Consider the following 22,540-nt stretch of genomic DNA (forward strand, 5'->3'; position numbering starts at 1 on the left):
TGGGAACAGTGTTACGCCGTGTGTGGAGAGTCGAGCTAGGCATCAGTCGAAAGCTGAGTCTCCGGACTACATACGCTGCACTGCGTATTGCGATAGAAGCCGTAGTGTAATCACAGCCGCGGTTCTTGCCTCGAAAATGGAGTACAAATTTTCGTCGTTTCCATAGGCTTCCATTGCTAAATCTTTAACCGCTGTGGGAACAAAATTCTTACGTGCCATAGAGTGATCACTGCACTTGGCTCGTGTGGATTGTCTTCCAGAACACGTCTGTCACCTGCGTTTTTTGATAATCGACCAGCAGCTTTTGTTATTCGCGAAAAACCCGCTCGTTCCATTGAAAACGCGCTAGCTTCGTGCCGGGGCCGCTTGGGGCGCTAGTTGGTACGTGTCTAGAAAAGCTGGATATGGTTGGCCGGCGAGATCTTCGATTCTCAGAGGCTATATGCCGTCGTTACAACTATTTCCCGACTGTAGCGATAGATGGCGCTGACATCTCGAATGATTTGTTTGGATTTTGTGGCGAAAGGACGTGCTTTTCGGGGCTCCGTGGGGGCGATGAACTCATAAGTTTTTGTGCAAGCTTTGAGCTTGCTTCTGGTTTTTCTTTGTTTTTTATTTGTTGTATTTTTTCCTTTAAATAGTAATTGGGTGGTTTTTTTTCTTTCCTTTTTTGTCTCTCGTATTTAGGGTGCGCGGGTGTGCTTCGTGTACATTTGTTTGTAGGATGGTTACAGCGTCCTTTTGTGCCACGTGCTGCAACACGTGCAGCCGGGTGGGACGTTGAGTGTTTGTAGTCTTTAAATGGTGGCTTGGAAGTGGGAAGACAAATAGCTATTAGTGGTTTTAATGTGCGTGTTTTGGCAGAAAAGTGAGAGCGGGGCCGCGTGGTTGAGAGCTTGCGAGAGCGTGTCATACCTTCGGTATCCGCGGCATTGATTGTTTTTGAAACAGTGATGAGAGTTGTTTTGCGGCATTTTGAGGATTTGGATCCTGTGCGTATAGGCTTTTGCTAAAAACCACGTACTCTGTATTGATATATTATTATAGTATATGCATCAGTACTAGCATTATTACAGTTTATATTATTTGCAAAAAGCCGTGCAATACATGGCGAGAAAGCCGGTAAAGCAGGCAGTACGCGGGGGGTGCCTCAAGGCAGATGAGGAGACGGATGAGAATGGAGAGGGCGTCCAATCAACTAACACACAATGTGATGTTGATACTAGGCTGCAGAAAATGAAGGCTTTCCAGGAAGAGCTTCTCAAACAGATGCCAGAGCTCAAAAATGAGCTAAACAGGGAGCGTGATGCACGGAAGGTAGTTGAAAAGAGACTTGAAGATGCCGAGGAAAGGCTGAACAGGGCCGCCATTGTGACCGAGAATGTGCGTGACAATGGAACGCAGACCCCCGACGCGACAGGCCAGGGAGGGTCAGCGAAATACGTGGAACGGATGTAGGGTGATGAAGGGTTAGCTGGAAAGAGCGGCACCTACCTAGAGGCCGCCACGCGGAAAGAGCAGCAGTCCAGGGAACAATGCCCCTTGTCGAGTCCGAATCACGCGGAAAAGGACAAAGGGAAGCAGGGAGAGGCGGGAGAGAGCAAAAGGGTGATTATCGCTAGCGACTCAAACCTCGCTGGGTGCTCAAAAGCAATTGTGGGGAGGGTGAAAGGCGACAAAAGAGTGGCGTCAGGGACATCTCCAGGGCATACACTGGGTTCTGTCATGGAGCGAGCAAAAGAAAAGCTCGCGAAAAATGCCCACGTGCGCAACCTTGTCATAGTAACAGGTAGCCTAAATGCCCTAAACAGGAAAGTGCCAGGACTAGCCCAGCGCTTGGCGAAGGGGGTGGATGACTTGCGTGAGTTATCCCCTCAGGTGCAGATCGTGGTGTGCACGGTGCCGGAGGTGCCTGTGCGTGACAATCATGTACAAAGAGCCGTAGTGGCTGCTAAAGAAGCAATATGAAAAATGAGCCGAGAGAAAGGCTTCGAGGTTGTCGAATTAAACAGGGAAGTGAGAAGTTGTGGTGGTTTTAAACGACACGGGATCCACTTCAATTGCAAGCTAGCACGAGAAGTGGGCTGGCGACTTGGTGGTCGCGCTGTTGCTTTTTTAGGGGGCCCGCGGGAGCTCAGGAGGTCAGAGTAGATAGTAATGAAGAAGGTCCCCTAGGGGAACATTAGAAGAGCATCACCGTCGATAACAGAAAAAGGAGGAAAGCAAGAAAAAGAGCTCGTCATGCAATAGGCTACATAAACATGCAGGGTGGCAGAAGAAAGGAAAAGTGGGCAGAGATTGAGGAGCAGTTACATAGAGAACAAATAGGGGTGTATGCGGCTACAGAAGCGCACCTTAGAGACTCAGAAGAGCCGCCAGTTATTGAGAATTATGTTTGGGAAGGGAGCAACAGAACTAATTCGGAAAGAAAGGGAGGGGGAATCGGAACGGAATCGGAAATGGCCTCCTTGAGGCCCTTGGGTTCAGTGGGAGCAGTGGAAAAGTAAACATGTCCCCAATAGGCATTAGTAAGAGGCGATTTGGGGATTGGTGGCGGAAAAGTAGCGAAATGACAGGGGACGGAGAAGTACAAAATCACTGTTAGCGATAGGGGATGAAAAAATTTTGGTGTGGGAGTTCATAGTGTTATTTTTTTATTGTTTAACTTGGGTAGGACATTGGGCACTATAATAGCAAGGGCTTGGTGGCGCAGCCCACCGCCCCGTTCCAAAGGGGGCGCTCATAACATCCATCCATCCATTTTTTTTGTTAGGATTCGAATTGTTCGAGGCTAGAAGCGATCTCGAAAACACCACAAGGTTATCCATAATATTCTGTCGTCGAAGTGGTCTGAAAGTAAGCGAAAGCCGTTTACAGACTCATTTGCTACGAACGAAGTGCATTTTACAAAAGCAATGCCAAATTCAATTCGAAGCGGGGAGCCGTGACCGCCGCCTTGTTTGATGCAAACCCCGCAAACCACGCAAATACGCTAACGCTAAATCTCTGAAATAGCGTGCGTACGCTATACGCTATGGTTCCTTCAGCGTGCTGCGAATGCGCTGTGACGACCCGCTATTTTACAGCCTACGCGATGCTATAGCGTACGCTATACTAAAACTGTCTATTGCCTGCCGCCGCCGCCGCCGCCCACCAACATAGTTGAAACGGAAGTGGCACTTGTGCTCCGCCAGAGCCACAAGAACCGCAATGCACCGGCAGGTAGAGTGTGATCTGGAGGTACATGTCATGGTCAAGACAAACTTCTCTGCCACGATGTACGAAGTTCAACAGAAAAGTACTAATAATACGCATAGTTCTGCAACATAATGAGAAGACGCATGCATGCAGCTACAAAAGCAGTTGTTGCTTCTGCGCATTCGCATGCTGTCCATTGTAGTCAACTTACCAGCCTTTGTAGTTGTGGTAATGGACTGCGTTTTCTTTCGGTGTAGATACAGGAAAATGACAGCCATCCAATTCTCTAACTACCTGTGGAAATCCTGCAAGAGCACAAAACTCCTGTATAGGTCTGTCGTGTCATTTGCTGCGATCATCTTGATCCACTGGCCTTCTAAGGCATCAACAACGGTCTGGCGAAATTCCCTGTAAACTAGGTTGGCTGTCGACATCCCCAGGTCAAACAAATTGGCGAGTGTTCTATCGTGGCGATTAAACACAGCTTATACAAAGCAGCAGGGACCCACTTTTCCACCCACACCACTTGTCTCATGTTCGTTGTTCGGCGTTGCATCACGGGCCTGCAGACGTCTACCAAATATTTGAATGTAGTTCTTGAAACAGTAAATGACTGCCGTATTTTCCGCCCGGCTAGCTTTGGCAGCCCGTCTTGAAACCAACGAGCGCACCAATGGCACGCCCAAACTTGCCTTGTCACGCGTCTCTCAGACAAGACAACAACATTCAGCATAAGGCAGTTGTAAACAAGACGACGCTTGGCAGTGTACACTTTTGCTCTAGCAGCTTCGACATCTATATCCACAGAAACGATTGTCGCCATTGCGAGTGCAACCTGGCAACTGTTCATGAAATCTTCCGCTTCGTCGCTCGTGGCTTACAAGGCACGGAACACAAAATAAAAGGAAAGCTCACGAGGTCGCTGTGCGCGAAATGTGGCGTTTTGAATATACTTTGCAAAATTTGGGGTCTCAAAACACAGAGCATACTCGCCATGGCGCAAAGAAGAACATAGTGAGCACATGGTAGCGAAGCTTTCATAGAAGCCCATGCGTTCGAAACATGGACGCTCGTCATTGTTTCATGGGGCTTAGCCCCATCTGTGTGACGAGGGACACTTCCGGTGGAAGAAAAATAATGTGAAGCCATATCTGTTAGAAACAGAAGTGGCGTCATTTTTTTCTCTCAGGCATGCAATTTGTTTTGGTGGATTGCCATTAGAGCTCTATTCAAATGCCCCGCCGTTCAACTTGCTGTGCGTTTCGAGCTTTAAGCGCGGAAATCGATGCACGAAAAGGCCAGCCGTACTAGTGTCGAAATTGCGCCCGTGCACAGAACGTACTCTCTTTGGAGGCCGACGAATTCTTTTGGTGTAGAGTGCTGGTTCTTTCTTTGGACGCCAAGATAGCAGGCCCGTTGAATCGAATGAAAATAACTAAAGTAAACAATTATCTGGTGGTTGTAACTCACTACATTTACTAAGCATGTTAAGAAACGCTGAAGATATCCGCGTCACCAGATTCCCACAAACGTCGCCAAGCAAAACAACACAATGTGTGACTCACACATTGCGTTGTTTTGCTTGGCGACGCCCCTGGGGGGAGTACTGCAACAGGGGAACTTTACGAGTGCGCCTTTCTGCTCACTTCGAGAGCTGCGTTGTACTGCAAGCGATAAAAGCGTCAACGCCCCCCCCCCCTTCTTACGATGGGAGTTGGAAGCTGGCATTTATTGATAATAATAATAAAATGAAATAGTCTTGTCTTCTCTTTACTCCTCACGCATATGTAAAATAGACTAGGAATTTTAATTTCGTTGAATGAATCCTTGTCTCGCTTTAATTAAAAACACTTTTCTCTTCCCCTATGTGTGTTCCCTCCAGAGTCGAGCTTCAATCGCTGCTCCCATGACCACCGTTGATGATGTCGCTGACAGTTTATTCTGAACCGGTTTTCGCCGGAAGCTTGGCGACCTATTTGGTTCGACTTTGGCATCCCTGTCAGCACAGCTATGTTTAGCCAGCCCACTTTTATTTTTAACTATGTTTATGTTTTTCGTGTCAAATATATTAAATAATATTTTTATAGAACGAGCGTTATTTGTATTCTATCTTCCCACGCGGATCGCAAGGCACACCTCCGACTAGGCATGGTCACGGGAGTACCCTACGAACTAGGCACCTGCGGCTAATTAATATAATATCTTATTTAATATAGCCATGCACAAACTCTCCACTCGCCTCGCTGCAATCCCGAACGTGGGTCACGCATTTATGCGGACGATATCACGATCTCGGCGCCGGGCGAATCACTAGCCATGCTCGAACACTCGTTACAAAGCGCGTTGGAGGCTACTGAAGATTTTCTTTCAAACACGGGCCTTGAACTCTCCCCCGCTAAATCAGAGCTCCTGTTATACCGCCAGTCCAGACAGGGGGTCAGAAATCTTGCACCTCTGGAAACTCTGCCGATACAAATTCGTGCTAAAAATGGGCATCTCATACCGAGGGTGGACTCGGTCAAATTTCTAGGTCTCCTCATTGATGCCAAGGGCTGTAACTCGACGGCCCTCTACAGGTTCACTGGACAGGCTAGTAATGTCCTAAGACTTGTAGCCCACGTCTCAAATTGAAGAGGCGGTCTCAAAGAGGACAATTTGCTCAGAGCTTATCAGGCATTCTTCCTGAGTCATGTCATCTACATCGCGCCGTAACTTAATTTGGGTAAAGCGGAAAAGGCCAAGCTCGACTCCCTAATCAGAACCGGCCTCAAGCGCGTACTCGGCCTTCCGCAGTCCACAAGCACTGAGAAGCTGCTGGAGCCTCCATAACACCATGGATGAGCTAATAGAAGCTCACGCAGCGTCTCAGATAATGAGACTTTCAACCACTAAGCCAGGGATTAAGATTTTAGAAGAAGCGGGAATCCAACCTAGACATGAACCGGCAACCAAAGTTAGCTTTACCCGGGAGACCAGAAGTCGCATCATGGTTGACCCCGTACCGAGAAACATCCACCCAGTGCATAACGAAGGTAGAAGATTGGCGAGAGCCAAGTCCATCCTTAAAAAGATCAATCAGTAGAAACTAGATGCCCTCTTTGTCGATGCGGCCAGATATGACAGTGCGGATAAGTTCGCTGTCTCGGTGGGAGACCCGGGGGGCAACCTGGTCAATGCAGCCTCTGTTTATAGGAAGTTTGGCCATGTGGCGGAGGAAGCGGCGATCGCTCTGGCTTTTCACCGCTCAAAAGTGCCAGCTATCGTCTTCTCGGACTCGCGCACGTCGGTTAGATTCTTCGCGTCCGCCATCATATCTGAACAGGCGAACAGTATTGTGATTAAAGCACTTCAAAGGACTAGGGAGAGCTGCGAAGGAGGATACCAAATCTCGCGGTTCCCAGCCCATCTAGATAGCTCAATTAACCCGCTTGGATGTAATCCTAACGAGCAGGCCCACCGGAGAGCGCGCGATTTCAGGCACCGCGCTGTCGCGTGTAGCCAGGCTTGGAACTAGGTCAACATTCACAAAGACCCGTTATGTACTTTTCACGAAATTGTTTCCCATTATCGACTAGGCAGGAGGACATTTCCACCCCCTCACTCCAAATTGAACAAACCTCAGTCTACCACACTCAGACTCCTGCAAACCCGTTCATATCTCACTCCACGGTCCTTTAACAAGATAGATCCTGAGCGCTCACAGTCGTGCCCCAAATGTGGTCATGACTCATGCTCTTTTGGCCACATGCTGTGGCTGTGCCCAGCCCTTAACGCTTCTCCACCCATCATGAAAGTACAATGGCAGGAATCTCTCAAGAGCGGCAATCTTCACATTCAACTCCAGGCTATCCAGAGGGCTCACGACATTGCGGCGGGACTTGATCTCCCGGTCCCATCGTGGGCGGAGCCACCGACTTGATCTTCGGGAACCTTCGGTTTCGGCTCCCCAAGATCTCAGTCCCTCAGGACTCAAGTAAAGTTCTTGTCATGTCATGTCATGTCATGGCTGAACTTACCTCACAGACATTGCCAATGGTAATGCGAATATCTGTCAGGCAATGTAGCGATAGACCGTATTACTGAAGTGCATGTTATTTACCACGTGTAATGGTAATTCTGGGCATTTCACTGGTATGGCTGTATGCCGCATACTCAGATATCCGACCACTTTGCTATGTTAAGGGCAACCAATGAGCGTAGAAGCATGACGACGACTGTATGACGCCAACGCATTGACGATGTAATGATGAAAGAATTATATCGACGGAACGACAAAGGCATATAACAACATCGGCATGGTGGCAAAGAGATGTTGATATTTAAACTAAGGAATGGTATAACGGCGACAACACAACGACTACGACGTGAGGACGATGACATGACGACCACTCTCTGGGAAGAATGAGCTGGGCACAACTCTATGGCAACGATGCCTCGACAATAACTCTATCAAGGCAACCGTATGATGAAGCGGGAAGGGTGACGATAGCGCGAGCAAGACAGCATAATGACGGTGATATAAAAACGGATGCATGATGGCGTCTCTGACGTCGTGTCAATGAGAGCAGTGGCATTAGAACAGTGGCGTAATCGCGATCGAATGATGACCGCACTATTACGATGGAATGATGAACAAAGAATGACGTCGATGGATCGAAGAAGGAAGTGTGAAGACGATGGCATGACTAGACTAAGTTAACGATCCAGAAATGATGACCAGGTTCAAACTATAGCATTATGACGATGGCGTGCGACAACCGTATGCGACGACGGTTTGTCGAGACTCGGATGTTACAATGATAAAGATGGAACGACAGCGACACATCCTGACAACAGTATGACAAAGAATGAATGACAACGACTGTATAACGACGATGCAGTCACGAAGATGGCATAAGAATGGCATGATAATGGCCTTGGCGTAGGCGGGCACATTGGCGGACTGATTGGCTGGTATGGAGGCAAAAACAGTGCAGCACCACTGGGCGAGAACCGAGAAAAATTTGAATTAAAGTGACATGTGCGCTGTCAATTTGTTTTCTGTCGTCATGAAGTCGCGCGGCACTATGTTATCCTTAACCCCGATATGTCGTGCAATCGTCATAAAGCTTCTCAAGGACCCTCAAAAGTAGGAACGCAACCCTGCAAAGCGTTGAACATGTTTGGTAGCCGAGCTACAATAAAAAGGTTAATAGCACCTTTTCTGCGTGTGGTTGTATACCAGTAGAGTCAGCCGCATCTCCCAGCACGATTATGTGTTGCCAGATAAAGTGAAATTTGGACGAATTTGATTGGAAACGAGCTCTCGGTAAAACATCAATAACATGCCGCAGATGCTCAGGGTGAGCGCAAACGTGAGATAACGCCCAAGAACATCACGTGGGTTTGATAATGAATTTCATGAGCATCTTGTTGAGTTCTGTTTAAATATTGCGGCTCTCCGATGGACACACTCGAAAAAAACAGCGGCATCACCGGTATTGATGCGGCGCTTACCAATGAAGTTCTTTAATAAATGAAAATGAGACATCCACAAAATCGTAGCAATTGCTACAAAGAAAACCCGTACAGGTTGCTCGAAAGAAAAGCCTCGTAGTTTAAGAAAAATTTCTCCTGGTCCGGGACTCGAACCGATTGGGTGGATGTCTCAATTTCCCTTTATTAATTCGTTCTCTCTTCTTTGCGGGTTCGCGCAGAACTATTGCATCAAAACTCTTGCCGTTGCTTCCAGTTGTTGGTAAGTTCAACCTCGCCCTGCAATCTGCTAGCCACCTGGTTAGCTCTCATGGCAGAGCGGCGGTACCGGAAAGGTGGTTGTCCATGGTTAGAGTCCCAGACCAGGACAAATTTTTTTCGACTGCGAGTTTTCTTTCGAAGTACTTGTATGGATTTCCTTCCGTATGGGTTTCGACCCAATCGTATGTATTGCTACCATTGGGTGGGTGTCCCGTTTTGCCTTTATTATTCCTTCTCTCCACCACGCGTGTTTCCACGGAACTACTACATCAAATGAGGTTTGGAAGATAGGCTATTGTCAACGTCAGATAGGTCAAGGTAGGTCAAGGCATGGCGCTCTTTGGCCGTACCTGGCCCTTGCACCATTAAACATCAAATATTCATTCAATGTAGGTAGGCAACAGGCTACAAAGAGCAGCAAAGAATAGTGGCGAGGTTGGGGCGAAGGGGGGGTGACGGTGCTGTGGCGACGGCTAGCAAGTAGTGCGGGGTCATTCACACACAGGGTCCGGTGGCGCATGGCATGGTGAATAGCGGCAGAGGTAAGTAAACGGGCCAGAAAGACTACAAAGTTGTTGCAGGACGGGGTTACCAGAAGGAGCGGCAGTGAGGTGATATAAGTCCGATTCTGCGGCAATGGAAGTAGATCGGCCTGTCATCTGGGGTTCTCCACTAAGCCGGGTTTGTGGAATTGATACGCAAAGTATGGGCTGTTGCAGGGCACAATAAGCGGCAGCGGTCCGATGTCAGGTCGGGATAGAGAACACTCCGAAGAAAAAACCCCATTGGCTAATTCCTGCAGCGTAACTGCTTGAATAAGAGCGATGGCAGAGACGGAATTATCAGTGGCATGGCCGTGTGGTTGGGGAAGGTGCGGGGCAGGACACACAGCTTCAAGCTCACTTTGAATGATGCCTATCACGTTCTCATAAAAAGGTGGTATGGTGATTGAATCGGCGAAGCATCACTTCGCAGCTCCATTAGGGAGGCGAGAAAACTTAACAGTTAGACTGCGGCTTTTATACTGGTAAAACCGTTGGTATTTCTTTTGACTCAAAGCAGTAAGTTGAACACATAATCTGCGATGCTTTTCAAAACGTGGCTAACTTTATCCCTTTCGGGCATTTTCTCGCCACTTTTCAGTAAAGAGCGAGTAAGCCTTTTACTCATACGTATAGGTGGCATAAGTCTCGGTAAAAGAGTGGGCTTGGCTAGCCAGCTCTTTTCGTGTGGCCAGATGGCGTCCTCATGACTTTTCAAAGAAGGCTCAAAGCCTCTGCTTGAAAACGTCCCAGCTCATGAGCTCTTCCTTATGCGCCTGGAACCAGACACGCGGTGTGCCAGTCGAATATAAGATCGCATTAACAAGCATGATAGCAAGGTCCCTGTGTTTGTTTTTAGAAGCACACTCGTACATACCGATCCAGTTGTCTACTTCGAGACCATTCTGGCCACAGAATGTGCGAGGATTCTGGGACTTAGGAGGCGGAACGTACTTGTTGGCAGGGATATCATTTCATTTTAACAACCGCCGTGGTTGCTCAGCGGCTATGGTGTTGGGCTGCTGAGCACGAGGTCGCGGGATCAAATCCCGGCCACAGCGGCCGCATTTCGATGGGGGCGAAATGCGACGACACCCATGTATTTAGATTTAGGTGCGCGTTAAAGAACCCCAGGTGGTCGAAATTTCTGGAGTCCTCCACTACGGCGTGCCTCATAATCAGAAAGAGGTTTTGGCATGTAAAACCCCATAATTTCTTATTTAATTTCATTACCTTAAAAGCCCCATTCTGGCTATTACATAAGGGGTGGTTAACGTGTATACACAAGAAAAGGCAGGTGTTACGGTGAAATACAAGTTTGAACAGTTTCCAGAAATTCTGAATAACCTGTGATTGCAGCGACATTGAAGAGTAGGTCGTTCCAGTCTGACAGCCCGAGTGAAAAATGAAGCTTGAAAAGTGACAGTTCGTGCTCGAGAACGAGAAACTTGGAGTTGATGGCTGGCGCACTGTAAGATGCGTAAAGATGATGACGTGATGTAGGGTGGGTGGCTTCGCGAGCTGTAAAAATAATCGTAATAAAGAGAGAGCAAGGCGATATCATGAAGAAAAGGTAGGGTTGTCAAGCTAGATCATGCCTTTAATAGGGAAATGTCGATCTTGTACGAATAGCAAGAATGGATTAAACCCATCACGCGATTCTGAACTGATTCGAGTGCACTGATGATACATGTTCGGTGAGGTTTCCTGATGGCGGCGGCATAATCTAGTTGTGGTCGGACATATCATTGGTATGCGAGTAGTTTGACGTGCTGTGGAGCATGCTCTGAACCCCAGGGTCTTCTTCGCTGAAGAAATTACGTTAGTCGCATGTGCATTCCAGGAAAGGTCGCGGGACAGGGTTATGCCTAAGTACTTATAGGCTAGACCTGATTCAACTGGGACGCTTGCGATTGTGTAAATAGAGAGAGAAGAATTACGACGGCGGGAAATTGAAATAAATCTGCTCCTGTTAGGGTTCATGGCCATTTGCCAATGGTTGAACCAGTTTTGCACGTTATTAGGGTCATTCTGGAGTTATGCTTCATCAGAGATGTTAGTCACAGTACCATAAATCACAAATCACATGTGAATAGGAGAAGATACGTGCCACGGAAGATCGTTAACTTATATTAGGAAAAGAAGCTGTCCAAAGACAGAGCTTTGAGGGACGTCTGAAGTGATAGGGGGCGGTTTGGAGGAGAAGTTATTGACAAGGATGAACTGGGAATGATTAGTCAGGAATTCCTTTATGCACTGTACTACGTGAGGACCTAAGTTAAATCTGGATAACTTTATGAGTAACCGGTTATGAGGCACTGTGTCAAAAGCTTTAGAGAAGAGTAAAAAGATGGCATCGGTTTGAACGTTATAAAGGTTAATATGCAGATCATAATAAATCTTTCTCATCCGTATTCACGAAAGAATGTATTACTAATTTGCCCATTGTTGTAGGCCTAGATTATCGGTACATGCAACCTATTGACATTACTATTGATGACATTGTTAAGCTTATTAATAACTGGAAAGTTTCGTCTTCAGCAGGTATTGACAATATTAATTCTAAATTACTAAAAAATACAGTATCAGTATCTAGCAAGTTTTTATTTCACATTTTTCACCAATCTTTAATGACAGGTCAGATACCTCAAGATTGGAAAACAGCCAAAGTCATACCCATCTTCAAAGACACAGACAAGAACTTAGTTGAGAATTACCGACCGATATTGCTAACGTGCATATGCTGCAAAATGATGGAACATATTATTGCATCTCATGTTTACCAACATCTAGAGTCGAACAACTTCTTTTTTCATAATCAACATGGTTTCAGGAGAGGTTTGTCATGCGAAGCGCAACTGCTTGAATTTACGACAGATTTACATTTTAACGTGGACTCAAACCTTCAAACTGACAGCATCTTTCTGGATTTTTCCAAAGCCTTTAACCGCGTAGCTCATTGTCGCCTGTTTTTGAAGTTATCATCATTAAAACTTGATTCACTAACTCTATCCTGGCTTCGAAATTTTCTTTCTAACAGACAGCAGTTTACTTTCGCTAACAGCTTCTCCTCGCTCCTTTCAGATGTTTCATCCGGTGTACCACAAGGAAGCGTTCTTGGTCCCTTACTTTTTCTGGTATACATTAATGACATACCCAATAATTTATGATCATGCATGCGCATTTTCGCTGACGACTGCATTATCTATCGTTCTATTAACACCTCCGATGACCACCTGACCCTCCAAAATGATCTTAACCAAATTATTAATTGGTGTGACACCAGGCTAATGACTTTAAATTCATCAAAATGTAAAGTGATGTCCTTCACCCGCAAACGCACTAATTTGGACTATTCTTACTGTACTAAAAATGTCCCGTTATCTCGGACCTCATCATTTAAATATCTAGGCGTAAATCTTTCAACAAACCTCTCCTGGACTTCTCACCACCATCTGTGTCAGTACTTCTCGATCACTGGGTTACCTGCGACGTAACCTTCGGAACTCACCTCCACTCATCCGCAAACTGGCATTTCAAAGATTTGTTCGCCCTCGACTTGAGTTCACCGCTCCAGTCTGGTCTCCCCACCAAAATTACTTAATTACCATGTTGGAATCAATCCAAAATAGAGCCGCACCTTTCATCTCTCGAAATTATGACTACCGTTCTAGCGTAACTCAAATAAAGATTCACCTTTCGCTTCAGCTGCTAAGTAATCGTCGCGACATATCCTTTTTGTCATGATTTCATAAATACGCCCACCACGCTAACAAACGTTACCTACACCTAGAAACGTCATCGCACACGTCGTACAGATTATACAATCATCATAGCTTCCCGCGCATCTATGGCAAAACAGAGGCATTTAACTGGTCTGCAATCCCACTTGCCATTCGGCTCCGGAACAAGATTCCCGACAACATAGTTGCGGAAACTGACAGCGAAAAATTCAAGCACTCACTGAACTCGCTTAACCCTTGTTAACCATTATTATCACACTCACTGTTCTGTGTTATTTTTTCTACCTTTTTCTAGCACTGTTGTACGTTTGTAACAAACTTATAGAGTTCCTTTTTATTGTACTGATATGCAGCTTTATGTAGCTAATGTTTCTCTGACTCTTAGGCTGTGCACTTGGCTGCTGTGTTTTCTTTAATTGTTATTGTATGTACTTGATTGTTATTGTTATTGTATGTACTTGATTGTATGCCCCTTTTACTCAATCCCCATGTAGGGGCCTTGTAAGGTATTTTACAAATAAATAAATAAATAAAAGATGAAGATAGCTACTTGTGTTTCACATGAAAGCCCCCTTAAAAACAGTCTTGAGAAGCATGAAAGAAGTTTACCGAGTATAAAAAGTTAATGATAAGCGAGTATATGACATAATCCATGATTTTGCTCGTGACACTAGGTAATGAAATGGGGAGCTATTTTAAGGGGGCATCTTTCTTACCTGCTTTGAATATTGCAACGCCCTTTCCCACTTTCCAGTCATCCGGCAAGGCAGCTGTAGACAATGACTGCGAGAACAACAGAGTGAAACATGCCGCGGATATATGCTTAGTATTCATTAGGATCTTTGAGCTAATTTCGTCTACACCAGAAGAAGTACATAATTTGTTTTTTATTCAATGATTGACATGATAAGATCTATTGAAAACACAATGAGTAACATATGCGATGTTATGCTAGTAGGTAGCGGAAAGGCTTGAGTGGTAGTTTCTTTTGTAAAGACGGGAAGAACGCTGTGTTGAAAATATCAACGCATTGGGCGTCCGTGGCGATGTCGCCTGATGCATTCGTCACGCTGATACTACGAGCTTTTTGAGCATTTAAAATGAGCCAGAACTGCCGAGTATTTCGAGTAAGTGGCTGGGCTAGGTCAACGTTAAACAAATTATTTTTTAGCAGTGCGAATGGCACTCATGTAGGCGTTCTATGCCGTGTAGAAGTTTGACCGTGCCTCGGTGCTTCCAAGACCCTCGTCATTACAAACTAGAGCCTCGAATGCGGCAACATTGATGCTTTAAGGTAGAATGTGCGGTTTTATTGACCAGTTTACTTCACCCAAGCTCATGTACACATCACGCCTGCGGCAGGAAGAATGTTCCACATCCGCTACCAAGATTTGTGAGTGGCGGCACTGGCTAACACTGCCAAAGTTAGTTGTAGTAAAACATGAATACCGAAGAAAACGGGTGGGAAAACGGCACCGCGATACCTCAAATGATTAGAACGTTACACATGTAATGCAAGAACGTGGGATCGTTCCCCACCTGCGGCAAGTTGTTTTTTCGGTCACTTTAATAGCCATTAAAGTTCTGTAATGGTATTCGTAAGTACAAGTAATTTCTTCTATGTAGTCCTTGGTATCACTGCTTCTTGGCTTCCTGTAAAATATATATATATATATATATATATATATATATATATATATATATATATATATATATATATATATATATATATATATATATATATATATATAGTGTTTGTCAATTCACATGTTGATTTGTGGGAGACGAGAAATTCTTTTTGACTATGAGTGTATGATTACAGTTGTCTGAAAGCTGAAGATTATACAGAATTACACAGACGCTACAAACAGCTTTAACAAGTAACCAAATAATAGAACCTGGTGCTTAAATAATTCGGTTTATTTTTGCAAAGGCAAGTCAGCGCTTATGTGCTACCTTTGCCTTGTGCCTCGTTAGTAGGGCGCGCTGCAGCTTCATAATGACTAGCAAAGCATAAAACATATCGCTCGATAGCACATCGACCACTGAATATGCGCGTCTAATCCACTGTCATATTGTTGTCAGGAAAGAAAGACATCCTAAACCGTTCTGCGATATAAAATATTTCGCGCACTTTATCAGTCTCATCGCCTTGGTGGTGACCTTTACTGAGATTCAAGTATTTAGTTTTGCCTGTTAATATCAGTCGTAGAGTTGAAAGTACCATGAAACAGTCTTAAACGCAGTTTTTTCGGACGGCTTTCAAATGACTCCACATGTCGATTAGTCTGCGTTTTTATTGCGCTAACGCGAGAACTGTAATTGCGGTAACGAATCTTGCAGCTAAATATTGTACCCTTTCATTGTTTCATTGTTACCGAGCATCGGTGTGTCCCATACCTCGCTCGCATATTTGAAAATTCGCCTAACGAACGTTCTTTTAGAGCAGTTCTTTCGTAGCCATTCTCAAATTTTTGAGTCTACGTCTAAGTAGCACTAACGAATTTTCGGCACTCATTACTGCATGACCATCATCACAATGGCACTTTAAATTAGTAATTAACTACACTTTTGAATATTCATTTGCAGAATAGGTTTGTGCTAGCGAGAATAAATTATTATTGATTATTGTTTTGAAAATTTTTTTACGGGGTTAAAACAGTCAGACGTATATTTACAGGATATTTACAATAACCGTAGCGGCAGACAATATAGTAGACAGCGCGCGAAGTTTAGAGCGTCGTCTTCTTCCGATCAAGCTGACATCTTCTTCGTCAGCGTGTCACATGACCCCCGGCGGCGGAAGCACCGGCTCGGTGCTGGTTAGGAGTCGGATAGTGATACAACTTAAGACGCGCGACATGGACCACATCAGAGCGATGCTCAGCCACGGTTCGCTCAAGAGGGGCGATTTCGTACGTGACATCAATTACTTTACACAAGACATGGTAAAGGCCAGATTAGCGTGAAAGTAACATCTCCGAGAGGCCAACGCGTCGCGACGGCGACCAAAGGAGAACCAGGGTGCCCGGTATGTAATGGACGTCATGATGGCGGGCGTCATATAAGCGCCGCTGATTGTCCTGCGACTCCACAAGTCGACGTCGGCCAATATGGCGTGCTTCTTGAGCTTTGAGTATGGCTTCACGGGCGTACTCGGACGTAGAATTCTGGCTAGCAGGCAGAATGGTGTCGAAAGGTAGCGTAGGGTCGCGGCCAAACAAGAGGAAGAATGGAGAGAAGCCGGCGGTATCATGGCGAGAGGAATGATACGCGAAAGTAACGAACGGCAGCGCAACGTCCCAGTCGCGATGGTCAGCGGAGACATACATGGACAGCATGTAAGTAAGAGTGCGGTTAAGGCGCTCGGTTAGACCGTTCGTTCGTGGATGGTAAGCAGTAGCAAGTTTGTGTTTAGTCGCGCAAGAGTGCAGAATGTCGTTGACAACTTTAGAAAGAAATTAGCGGCCGCGGTCGGTGAGGAGCTGTCGAGGGGCGGCATGACGAAGGATGACGTTCTCTAGGAGGAAGTCGGCGACATCGATTGCGCAGCTTGTGGGAAGAGCCCGTGCGATTGTATATCGGGTGGCGTAGTCTGTTGCTACAGCAATCTACTTCTTTCCCGAATCAGACGGAGGAAAAGGGCCTACAAGATCAACACCTACACGGAAGAATGGTTCTGGTGGTACATCAAGTGGTTGAAGGCGGCCAGCACAGAGTGTGGTCGGCTTTTTGCGTCGTTGACAAAAGTCACACGCAGCGACGTAACGGCAGACGTCACGGTATGGACCAGGCCAATAGAAGCGCGGACGAACGCGGGCATAAGTCCGTGACACGCCAAGGTTACCTGCAGTCGGTACATCATGAACCTGGGCGAGAAAAGTCTGACGCAGATGCTCAGGCACAACGAAAAGTCGGGCAGGGCTGTCCGGGTGGATGTTAGACCGGTACAATATACCATCTTTAAGTTCAAACATTCGAAGGGAAGGATCGGGCGTCGTTGAAGTGAGCCGTTGAAAAAGGTGTTGCAAGGAGAGGACCCGACGTTGTTCGGCTCCAATGTCGCGAAAATCAGCCAGAGAGAGAACGGTGATAGATATGCCGGCGGCAGAAACGTCAGGAGGGGCAATAGGCTGGCGCGACAAGCAGTCCGCATCTTGATGTAACCGGCCGGTTTTGTATGCAACGGAATAGTTGTATTCTTGGAGGTTCAGAGCCCAGCGGCCAAGGCGTCCTGAAGGATCTTTGAGGGACGAAAGCCAACATAGATCGTGGCGATCAGTGATGACTGTGAATTGGCGGCCGTACAAATAGGGGCGAAATTTACCCACTGCCCAAACGAGAGCCAGACACTCGCGTTCGGTGATGGAATAATTGCGCTCAGCAGAGGAAAGAAGGCGACTGGCGTAGGCAATAACACGTTCTCGCCCTTATTGGCTCTGTGCTTAGTTAGTGCCAATACCGTGGTCACTCGCATGGTACGGACTTCTGTTGGAGCTGACGCATCAAAGTGAGCGAGAATGGGCGGGGACGTAAGCAGCCCAATCAGCTCGGTGAAAGCACCAGCTTGCTCAGAGCCCCAAATGAATGCGCCGTCTTTCTTGAGGAGCTGAGTGAGAGGGCGCGCAACGTTCGCAAAATTTCGGACAAACCGACAGAAGTAATAGCAAAGGCCCATGAAGCTGCGAACATCCTTGGCACATGTTGGCACGGCAAAGTCTTTCACTGCCCGTATTTTATCTGGATCTGGGCGTATACCAGAAGAATGAACGAGGTGCCCAAGCACAGAGATTTCCCGACGGCCGAAGTGGCATGGACGCCCCGCCTGACAGAAAACAAATAGGATCGTCGATAGGAGTTCGAGGTGAGTCGCAAAAGTCGGAAAAAAAAAGATGACGTCGTCCACGTAACAGAAGCAGATGGACCACTTGGAACCATGTAGGAGGACGTCCATCATTCGTTCAAATGTGGCCGGGGCATTACATAAACCGAAAGGCATCACTTTGAACTGATACGGGCTATCGGGAGTAATAAATGCTGTCTTCTCGCGGTCCATGTTGTCGACGGCAATTTGCCAGTAGCCGGAGCGAAGGTCGATGGACGAAAAATATTGGGCTCCATGCAGGCAATCCAGGGCATCGTCAATGCGTGGTAGCGGATAGACGTCCCTCTTGGTTACCTTGTTGAGGTGTCGATAATCCATGCAAAATAGCCAACTGTTGTCCTTCTTTTTAACTAGTACAACAGGGGATGCCCATGGGCTCCAAGAAGGTACGATGATGTCTCTAGAAAACATCTTGTCAACTTCATGTTGGATGATTTGTCGCTCAGTAGGAGAGACGCGGTAGGATCGCCAATGGATCAGGCTCGCATCACCGGGGTTTATTCGATGTTTTACCACAGAAGTTTTTCCTAGAGAGTGTTCTCCAAGGTTGAATATGTCCCAGTATGAGGCAAGGAGGCAACGTAGTTCATTAGCACTCTGGGGCGGAAGGTCGGGAGCAATCATTTTTGTTAGGCCATTCAAGTCTGAAGAGGCAGGGGGCGAAGCAAGAGTTGAACACGAGCAGCTGTTACTAATTAAAGCCGAAATGTTGTAGTCACTGGCCGGCGTTATTTCCACCAGAGATATTCCGTGCGGGTGTACTTGGGTACAAAGTCCCAAGTTCACAAGTGGAAGGCAGGACCCGTTGTCCGAAATGGTAATGAAGGTGTGAGGAAAAGCGACGTTATGCGAGAGCAGGACATCCGCATTAGGGGATACGACGTAGTCACCGTCTGGTATAGTTGGAACGGGGGAGACACCAATGTAGGTAACGACAAGGTGCGGGAGGTGAATATGCTCTGTGGAACATAGCCGTATCGGAGCACTATCGGCAGGGTCAATAGCAGCAGGTAGAGCAAGATGCACAGCACCAGCAGAACAGTCTATCAAAGCGGAATGTGTAGACAGAAAGTCAAGACCCAGAATGAGGTCGTGAGGGCAGTGCTCTAGAACATAAAATAAAACAGAATTATGATGTCCGGCAACACTCACGCGAGCAGGATACATGCCAATAATGGCTGGTGTTCCACCGCCGGCGACTTGGACCACAGGCGACGGGGCAGTAATAAGGACTTTCTTAAGACGATTCCGAAGCTGAGCATTGATCAAAGATATGTGCGCGCCAGTGTCAATCAGAGCCGTAACAGGTACACCATCCACGTTCACTTTAATGAGGTTCCGATGTGCGGGCATGGTCAGAAGAGTATTTTCGCGTCGGGTCGGTTTGGCAGCATCACCTCCAGGTGCTGCACCCGTTAGTTTTCTGGTAGGTTGCTCCGGAAGGAGCTAGGGGACGGTGATCGGCGAGATGGGAGTGATAGGGAGAAGCGGCGACGTGGCGAAGGAGAGCGGCTAGAGCGGGTAGGCAGAGAAGTGTCGCCAGAATGCACTGGCTGCGTTAGCGGGGGAGGAGGGGCGGTGAACCGAGGAGCAGCATGAGGGCCGTGGGATGGGAGGTAGGGCCAGGGGGTCGAAATCCACGAAGACCGGCAGTGACGTGAAATATGGTCGATACGACCTCAAGTGAATCATATAGGCTTGTCGTCTGCAGTGCGCCATTCGGCCGGATTGCGATACCACGTTGGGGCATTCAGGCTGCGGGTGCGCACGACAGTGCTGGACGGAGTGTAGTCAGGCCGATTAACTGAGCAGACGTTAGTCAAGCCAATGTTGGCCAATTCCTGGCGCAAGACGGAGTGTATCAGTGAGATGGTCGCCTGGCAATTATCGGGGCCATGTGTTGGGATATTGACAGGAGATGCGGCTTCAATTTCACGTCGGATGCTATGTAGGACGTCATCAGAGCGATCGGGCGTGTGCCGTCTGCAGAGGTCTTCGCAGGTGGACTTAGCAGCCGTGTTGGGAAGGGGGGGGGGAATGGCTGGGCAATGCGGCGCCTCTTGGCTTCTTCAACCGCCGGCATTCGGTAATAATGGCTTGCACAGGGAAAGAATTCTTGAAAACAAGGAAGTGGAAGGCATCATCTGCTATGCCCTTAATGACGTGGGCAACTTTATCAGGTTCGGACATCTTCGGATCCACTTTGCGGCACAGAGAGAGCATGTCCTGGATGTACGTGAGGTAGGATTTAGTGCTCGTCTGGACACGCGAAGCGACGTCTTTTTCGGCGCGGCTGACGTCCAACAGGCTTGCCAAACAAATCTTTCAACTTCTGTTTACAAATGCCCCAGCTGGTAAGTTCCACTAGAGGGTCTGAAACCAGACGCGTGCCGTGCCCGCGAGGTAAAATATCAAATTAGCGAGCATGATGGTCTTATCCCAGTGGTTGCTGGAGCTCACCCGCTCACATAGTTGAAGCCAGCCTTCAACATCAGTGTCGTCGGCGCCAGAAAAGGTTCCTGGATCGCGGGGTTGGGCTAGAATGACGGTGAGCGTGGGCGCCGACGGGCCTGCAGCATCCTCGCCGTGTGCTGGCATTTTAGATGCAGCCAAGGAGCGCCCGCTGCGTAAATCCGTCTTGATAATGATCCCGCACCCTCCATCAAAAATGTTACGGGATTAAAAACAGTAACACGTATATCTACAGGATATTTAGAATAATCCTAGCGCCTGACCAGATGGTAGACAGCGTGCGAAGTCCAGAGCGTCGTTTTCTTCCGACCAAGCGGACATCTTCTTCGTCAGGGTGTCGCAATATATACGTTTAACAGGAAAGGGAAAGCGAGGAGCAGGCTGGCAACTGCCACCGGAAGGGGCACAACGCGTGCCTACTCTACAGAAAGGAAGGGACAGCAACACAGAAATGGAGGACAGGAAGGAGGGGTGGAAATAGGAGAGACAAAGCAGCAGGACAAATCTAAAAGAATGAAGTAGAACACACAGTACGGATCACACAGTAGGGCTGGTCGCTGAAGGTCACGCAACTACAGAATGGTAAATAGATGAATAGTATCGACGTTACTAACATGAACTAAAGTCAGTTAACTATAGAAAAGTAAGTAGAGCGCGATGAGCCTGATCACATCGAGAGGCACAACAACTGGGGTTCAAACATTCGTCGAGCGTCGTACATCGCACGCCAACGATATGATAGTCCCTCACTAGTGACATGCGCTGCGCACTGATAGCGGGACACTCAAATATCAGATGCTGAAATGTCTCGCAACAGCAGGAAGACGTAGGCGATGGACTGGCCACACGTCCTTATCTGTGTAAACATTCGCGCACGTTCACGCAGCCAACCCTGAGCTTGAGTATTAGCAGTGTAGCGCGACGAGGAAAGCCTCGACCGCGAACACGCATCAGGAGCGTTACATTTGCGACGCACTGGTCTGGATGCTGCTTCAGTAGGTGGCCAAGAACCAGGAGAGGAGCGTCATCAAGCTTGCACAAAATTTCTGGGCAGGCATAGTTCTTAAGAACGCAAGCGGAAGCCAGTTGATCAGTCTCTTTATTTCCAGCGATTTCTACGTGTGAAGGTATCCATTGAGCAACGAGAGATACCCCACGTGATGAAATATTGTTTGCACAGTCAGTAATGCGGCGCACAACAGGGCAATCAATCTGAGCGAATAAAAGATAAGTCAAATCAAGACACACAGGGACACATACAGCGCTGTATGTGTCCCTGTGGGTCTTCTTTTGACCTGTCTTTTATCCGCGCTACCTTAAATCTATTCAAGATGCGTTACCAACAAGCCCACATTGCAACCCTCCTGAAGTTCACATTCTGACATCCGTGACCAGACAATGTAAAAAACGCATACTTAACAGACGCAGGCTTCCTTTCTTGCTAAATATTATGAAAATAGCCTCATGTAGTTGGAAACGCGTGTTTCATCTACAGAGCCACGGATTAACGCGGCTGTAAAACGTGACAATGATCTTCACAACTAGTATTTGTTTATTTATTTATTCACATACTCGCTGAACCACAAGGCATAGCAGAGAGGAGTGGGAGTGTGAACAGCAACAAATAAGCATATGAGCAGGCACACTTCATTCCCGGCAACGTACCGGGAGGTGCTTGGCCACTACAGGAAAGAACGTAGAAAATATCCACAACCCCACGGGCGCCTAGACAGGTCCCAGGCGGTCGACCTGAGACGGTTGCAGACGGGCACTTTCACCAACCCCTACCACCTGCACCGCCTGTGGCCCGCGCTGCACCCGTCGCCCGGCTGCCCGTGGTGCGAGCACGAACGGGCCGATATGGCCCATGTGCTTTGGGAATGCCGACGCCACGTGGACCAAGGACAAAGAGGAAGGGGGAATACAACAGCAGAACCCTCTGAAGCGGGGCGCCTCGCTGAGAG

At 47.4% G+C, this 22,540-nt stretch overlaps 1 long non-coding RNA gene across 1 annotated transcript in view; it reads right to left on the reverse strand.

Annotated features, from left to right (window-relative positions):
• LOC142590704 (uncharacterized) overlaps positions 1-22,540 on the reverse strand; it is a 166,650-nt gene that overhangs the window by 84,877 nt on the left and 59,233 nt on the right. The window contains exons 2-3 of the long non-coding RNA XR_012830228.1: positions 13,936-14,002; positions 3,410-3,503 (exon numbers count right to left, since the gene is read on the reverse strand). This is a non-coding gene — a long non-coding RNA (uncharacterized LOC142590704). The remainder of the gene's footprint in view (positions 1-3,409; positions 3,504-13,935; positions 14,003-22,540) is intronic.

This window comes from Dermacentor variabilis, chromosome 8 (assembly GCF_050947875.1).
Source record: "Dermacentor variabilis isolate Ectoservices chromosome 8, ASM5094787v1, whole genome shotgun sequence".
Lineage (NCBI taxonomy): Eukaryota > Metazoa > Arthropoda > Arachnida > Ixodida > Ixodidae > Dermacentor > Dermacentor variabilis.